At 29.6% G+C, this 7,377-nt stretch overlaps 1 non-coding gene across 1 annotated transcript; it reads left to right on the plus strand.

Annotated features, from left to right (window-relative positions):
• The first annotated feature begins 397 nt into the window (after nt 1-397).
• On the plus strand, nt 398-504 carry LOC112098638. The gene has a single exon (XR_002905748.1). It is a non-coding gene; the product is annotated as a small nucleolar RNA R71 (small nucleolar RNA).
• Nucleotides 505-7,377: the final 6,873 nt, after the last annotated feature.

Raw genomic sequence — 7,377 nt, forward strand, 5'->3', positions numbered from 1 at the left:
AGAATAAGCCTCTTGATAGGCTGGTAATGATGGACAATTCTGTGCTGTATGAGACAAGTTAGAACAAAGAGCACAAACCTCATTAGCTACACTAGGATGATGATTCATTGATTGGTTCAGCGCTAAGGCATCTACTTTCCTAGAAAGTGTAGCTAGAGTGGATTTCACATCAAAATCATCCTTAACTTCATATAACCCCTTTCTAGAAACTTGAGACAATTTTTCCCTTTGATTTGAAAAATCCCACTGTTGAGAATTTTCAGAAAGTGAATTAAAGAAATCCCATGCAGCACCTTCATGTAAGTTCAAAAATCTCTCACCATTCATAGACTCTACCATATGACTATTTGACATGGTTAAACCGTTATAAAAGCATTGTATAAGTCTCCATTTTTCAAAACCATGGTGGGGACACTTGAGGAGTAAATCATTGAATCTTTCCCAACACTCGTAAAATTGCTCACCCTCTCTTTGATAAAAATCACTTATCTCTCTCCTAAGGGCATTTGTTTTAGACATAGGGAAAAACTTGATGAGAAACTTATTACTCAATTCATCCCATGTACTAATAGATCCAGCAGGAAGTGAATTCAACCAAGCTTTTGCTTTGTCTTTTAATGAGAAAGGGAACATACGAAGCTTAATTGACTCATCATTAAAATTTTGAAAACGGAATGTAGAGCATATGTCAAGAAATTCCTTAATGTGCAAATATGGATCCTCTCTCTCTAACCCATGGAAAGATGGTAAAAGTTGAATGACAGAGGGCTTAAGTTCAAAGTGTGTTGCTGTAGTTTGTGGCAACACAATACAAGATGGTTGGTTGGCTGCAAGTGGTGAAAAGTATTCTCTAAAGGTTTTCTCTGCTTGCACTGGTGGAAGTATTGGCAATAATCTATTTGGGTCATCCATCACTTCTAAAGAACTAGCTTGACTACTATCAATTTTCGACTCTTTTTTAACCAAACGATTTGTTGAATCACGTTCCCAAACACTCATAAACTAACCAGACAAGGAAAGAAAATAAAATAAAATAAACCAACAATAATGAGAATAAACGAAATTAAAAAAAAAGAAATTAAACAACTAAAGAATGAATTCAAAATAAAATAAAATAAAATAAAAATAAAAATTGAATAAATAAAATAAAAGACAACCTAAATTATAACTAGTGGAAAAATCAAATTAACCTAGATTAAACTTGACTTTCTAGCACAATCCCCGGCAACGGCGCCAAAAACTTGTTGTGAAAATTTTAATATACTCGCAAGCGCACGAATCTAGAAATAGAATAGTGGTAACGAGGTCGATCCCATAGGGATTGTTATAAATTAAAAAGTCTAATTTAAATCTAAAATTAATATTAATTCTAACCTAGTTGAGCAAATTGAGTTTTTAAGAAAATTAAACCAATTAAACTAAGGAAGCAATTAAAATAAAGGAGAATTCAATAAGATAAGAATTACCAAGGTTTCAGAATCCACCACTATTCAACTAGTAATTATCTAATTATTAATTAATCCTCAATTTTAGAGTGACAACTCGAAATCAATCTATGTCATCTCATGGATATAACAATTAAGCCCAAGTAATTAAATCTAATGTAGGTTCTTTTTCTGCTTAATAATATGACATCTAAGAATCTCATGTAAACATATTGAATAACAAAGAGTCAAAGTTTCCTAAGCACTCCATGTAAACAATTTAATGAAAGACATAAAATCAAAGATAATCATGTATAAACTTTATAGATCCAAGCATAGAATTAATCGAATATTAATCTTAACAATCAATAATGCATGACAGAATTGATGAAAAGATTTTATTAACATTCAATTAATCATGTGAAATAAAAACCATAATCATTAAAGAACATATATGGGAATTAAATAAATAAATAAAATAATTATTTCATTGAATAGGGTTTCATCTTTAACCTCAGTATAAGAAAATTAGCTGGACATACTTAAATTGGGAGCAACAAAAAAAATAAAATCAGCCATGGGAAGCCGAAATATTGCTGCTGCAACTGGTCTCTTCCAACCTTTTTCTCCTCCTCTGGCGGCCACCCTCATTCAAAAGCCAAAACTCTCTTTTATAATGCTTAGCCACCGAATCCTCTTTGTCTACTAATTAAAATCCTTTTCCAATTATGAAACAAAGCTTCCATAATAACGCCAGCCATTAATTCCACTTTTGAAAGTCAAGTGTGGGCCCCATTTAAATTGCTTTCCCCTTTTGCAATGCTATGAACGTGCAACTCAATTGGAGAATTGAAATTCTTTTTCAATGCAAATTGCTCTTGGCTCTTAACTCTATCACAGCTTCAACTAATATTTCCCCAAATTATTATTCTTTTTGCACTTTTTATTTCCAATCTCCAATTAATTTCCTATTCAATAAAACAATTCAATTAATTAAAAATAACAAATAAAATTAACTAGCAAATATACAATAAAGGATAAAATATGTATATAAATTATGCCATCATCTCTCTACAATAAAAAATCAAATAGAATCTCTTAAATCCGCTTTGTAATTGGCGTAATTCGGATATCTAGGACCGCATATATTTATAAAAATATGAAAAATTCAACATCCACAACATACACAGGAGGATTGGAACCCTAAAGTACTTGCGGAACGGAATTTAATTTACCACTAAACTATTGAGAGGTTCTTATACTTCATTACTTGTGTGATCTCTAAACGTTAATATTAATCACCACTTGCATGTGTGATTCCAACAAAAAATTTAAAACGGTAATGTATATTCTCCTCAGCTTCAGAATTATAATTCCTAATTGTCATATTTTCGCACAAAGACTGTCATGTAGGTCCCAACTAAGTGTACATTGCAAAGAAAATAAATACAGGCAGACCGCAACCATGTCCATGTCATTGTCCTTTCAAAGAAGGAAAAACGTATGCTTGCGGAGTGTAGTTCTCAAGAGAAAGCCGACTTACTAATACTGTTGCCCACTTAAATAAGAGTGAGGCAATGCTGAAGCTCCAACCAATAATATTATTGGTTTGACAAACAATTCATGAGATCATAATTTTTTTAAAACTATGAACATTATTCTTTCATATACTATTTTTTTAGTATTTTCTCTCAATTTATCATTTCTTAGAATGACTATTTTTATTTCTTTATTTTCTTTTGAAAGTGTCATTCTTACTCGTGAGGTTTTGGAGTTTGGCATGCCATTCTTAAAAGTGACTTAATTAATGTAGCTTTTATAATTAATCATTTTGTATGAATTGACTTGACTAATTTATGTGAATGGTTAATGTGGGAGTGACTTTTCAAAGCTGAGATAATTAGCACTTATACTTTTATTTGATTATTGTCATTAATCTGATTGAAGAAGTAAACACAATTGCCTTTAAAAAAATATTTCAATTTGACTTTTGCTGGATATTATCGCTTAGTTTACTATAAACAAATAATAAGCTGATTGGAAGGTGTGTTGAGTGCTAGAGAATTGGTAGTATCGTTAGGGTGCACCAAATTTAAAGCCTTGCTACTAGTATAAATAATTAGTACAGAACGAGTAAGGATCGATCCCACAAAGACTATGCTAGTTATATTTATTATCAACTCTCAAGCAAGACTTAAAATAAAATAATAATAGAAATAATTAATATAAATTAATCTAACTAAAGAAAATGCCAATTATAAATAAAAGGGGAGTTTTTGAATTTTTAACTAAATAGAAAGAAATAAAGAAATTAAACTATGAAAACAAAAATTTAATAAAAACTCTAATTAAAGGAGAAAGAAATAATAATTATGGAAAACTTTGGTTAAAAGATCATTCACCACCACCAAACATGCGCATAATATATCAATTCTATCATCAATTTATATTGAAACTATCAACTATAGGCAACAATAAACTATGTTAGTCTCAATCTTTCCTTAGTGTGTCGTTAGGCGAAACAAGCTCTTCACCTAATCTCTAACCATTAAATAATTTAAAACAAGCTCTTTAAATTTAAGATAATGGAAGCATTAAACATAGAAAGATATTAGATTGATATAGGCAATGAACGCATAAGCTCGGATTATTTAACCTAGGTTATATTCTCCAATTGAAATCATTGGTTCCAACCTGCTACTTATGATTAAAATCTCAAGACAATTACGGATCAAGAATTTTAATCTAACAATAGAATTTATTCAAATCCTATCTAATTGGCCACTTAAACAAGACGAGAATAAAATCATAAACATTAATTATAGAAGAATATAAACAATCTCAATTAAATAAATTGAATGATAGAATTTAAATTTAATTGCATAGCATGTTTAGGGTTTTGAATTCACCCTCAACCAAATAGAAAATCTAGCCTAACATAATTAAATTGGGAATAAAAAAGTTAATAAAACCAGACATAGAGATTAATTCAAACGGCTACCTCCTCTATTTTTTTATTCTCCTTTGCGGCAGCAAATTCTTTTGTATGCGTGGCCGCCGAATAAAAAATCCCCCCCCCCTGTGTTGCTTCCGCTTGGCCCTTATATAATGCTTCAATTGTGGCTTTAAAATCCTTGCATGGAAAGAATTAAATCCAAGCCAAAACCGCCACTTTCATAAAGTGCTTGCCATTTAAATTGTCATGCAAAATATTTGCTTCCTTTTTCGTCTTCATTCACAAACACTTTTGATTGGCCATGCTTAAGGCCAAAAGGTTTTTTTTTTTTTTTCTTTTCTTCCTCTCACGTGCTTGATGGCAATCTCCTTTTTCCAATTTTAGCTCCATGCGATGGCTTCGCTTGTAATTGGCTTGGCTTCCCTTTTTACTTCCATTTTCCAATTTTAGCTCCATGTGCAAAATTAATTTTGCTTGGCCCGTGCAACTTTAATTGGAAAATATTCTTTATTTCTCCAATTCTTGATCTCTTGTGCACTTTTGTCTCCCAATCTTTAATTCTTTTCCTATTCTAATTCTCTCAATCAGATTTCTTTTATGAATGCTCCGATTTAATTTCTCTTTAATCCTAGAAAATACCTAAAATAATAGAATAAAAAAATTAAGATAAAAATTAGCACAATAAAAATATAATTTACTAAATTAAAAATTAACTAAAATAACTAGAATATTTAAGACCAAAACAAGAAAAAACATGGAGAAATTAATAGCAAAATATATGAAAAATAAGCACTTATCAAGAATATCTATCTATAAAGGATAAAATCATCATTTTGCACTCCAAGTCTCACTAACATTTTTGCTTTTATGTATTTAAGTCCTTTAAAATTTGATTGTGCATTTTTTGTTATTATTTGAGTATTCTATGTATTTCAAGGGTATTATGATCATTTAGCAATTAACGAAAAATCCAACAGAAAAAAAGATAGCATTTTTTAGCTCAAAATAATTGAAAATCTCAGGAAGGGCATAAAACATAAAATTGTAATTTTAGGATTTTGGTGGGCACTTAGCTGGTATGGCATTGGCCGATGACGTGGAATTGACTAATACATGGCAATTACTTATTGGATTGAAATGCTGACGTGGCATTGACCAATATGCCACAACATGTTATTGGAACAAAAATGCGTGTATGATATATGCAATTCACTAAATCACAACTTTGATGACGTGTTCCAACTAATCAGAGCTTGCCATGTAGTGCAATCCTGACCATCTAAATTGTTTTTGTTCGATGGTCATGATTTACCCATTATATCTATAAATAGGGGATTTCCCCTTGTTTATTATGAGTGACTAATTTAATTTGAGGTTCATTTTGTGTAATTCTTACTCTATCCTGTATTTTCCAAGTATTTTTAATAAAATTATCATTTTGGCCCCTAGTTCAATTATGGGTGGCCAATGTAATTTCAATATTGGGTTGAAAGTGAAGCTTCAACATGGTCCATAGGCTTAATTTGGTAAGTTTATTAACTTTCTCTTTGATTTATGTTAATTGTTTTGACTCATCGTTGACAAATTGTAATAACCTTATCTAGATTTTGCACGACATACCGGCTCCCTAGTGCAAGATTATTACTGTTTGGCATGATGAGTACTTTACATTATATTTATTAGTAAGAAACACTTCTCTACTATTAGTGGCTCATCTTGACTCCGTGTTGACAGAGAATGAATCTAAGTTATTTAGTGAATAGTCTTACTACATTGTCAACAATAGGATTATTATCACCTGGCACAATGTGTACTTAATACCACATTCAGTAGAAGATTATTTTCCTCTAATACAATGAGTGATTTATACCATATTTACTAGAATGAGGACTATAAGAAGTGGAAATACTCTCTCATAAATTAATTCGAACTAAAAATGAATATTAAGCCTATGGTGAAATGTTAAGTAAGAATCCAGAAAATCAAATGTTTCATTTGAATTGTTTCATCCTTAATTTATTCTTGCCATCTTTTTTTAATTTAAATCTCAGTACTACTAAGAAATCACATCCAACTTACATATAAACTTGAAAAATTAATCTTACACATAATTAAATCTACTTCCTAATTGGAAAGACACTTATCACCATTAATCTATACTACAATAGATTATGCACTTGAGAGTACAATAAAATTTACACAATAATTACCCATCTCTATAACTTATGATAATATAATGGTAGACTGTTATTATTCTTATCTTTCAATCTTCTTCAAGTTAACATTATTTTACTTTATAATTTTTAATGAATATTTTTCATGTAAAACATCATAAACAACAATAAAATTGATTAATATATACTAACATTAAGTGATTGTATCAATTGAACATGATTTTGTTATATATAATATATTATCTTATTTATGTTCTCTAAGATTTTGTTATTTGTTTAACATTTATAATTTGTAAGGGGCACAAATTTTAAAATACTGATTTTTAATTTTTTTTAAGTTTAAAAAAAGTTTAATACTTACTTTTATCGATTCAGAGAAAAGAAAAAGAAAAAAAAACATGTCATTCAGATTCAAATATTTTTCTCTATTCATAATTTAAACTTATTTAGATCAATTCATATTTCAAATAAAAAACAAATGCCATCCAAATTTGATAACATTGTGACTACTATAATTGGCGTAATTGAAATATTGAGTTGTATAATTAAACATATCTAATAATTATAGGTATAACTTGGTACCAATAAAATGGAAAGAAATGTATATGCATTGCTACAAACATATGAATAATGATTCAGTGGGTAACTGCATTGTTCTTATAGCGAGAGACATCGTCACATGGTACTAACTAATTAATCCATAATATCAACAATACTTATAGAGAATCATAAAAATATCCCCAATATTTATGCGCTTATTTTCCATATTTATAGATGCAATTTTTTAAAATTACTACAGGTAGAAAATTGATAATGTGAGATA

This window comes from Citrus clementina, unplaced genomic scaffold (assembly GCF_000493195.1).
Source record: "Citrus clementina cultivar Clemenules unplaced genomic scaffold, Citrus_clementina_v1.0 scaffold_5, whole genome shotgun sequence".
NCBI classification, from domain to species: Eukaryota; Viridiplantae; Streptophyta; class Magnoliopsida; order Sapindales; family Rutaceae; genus Citrus; species Citrus x clementina.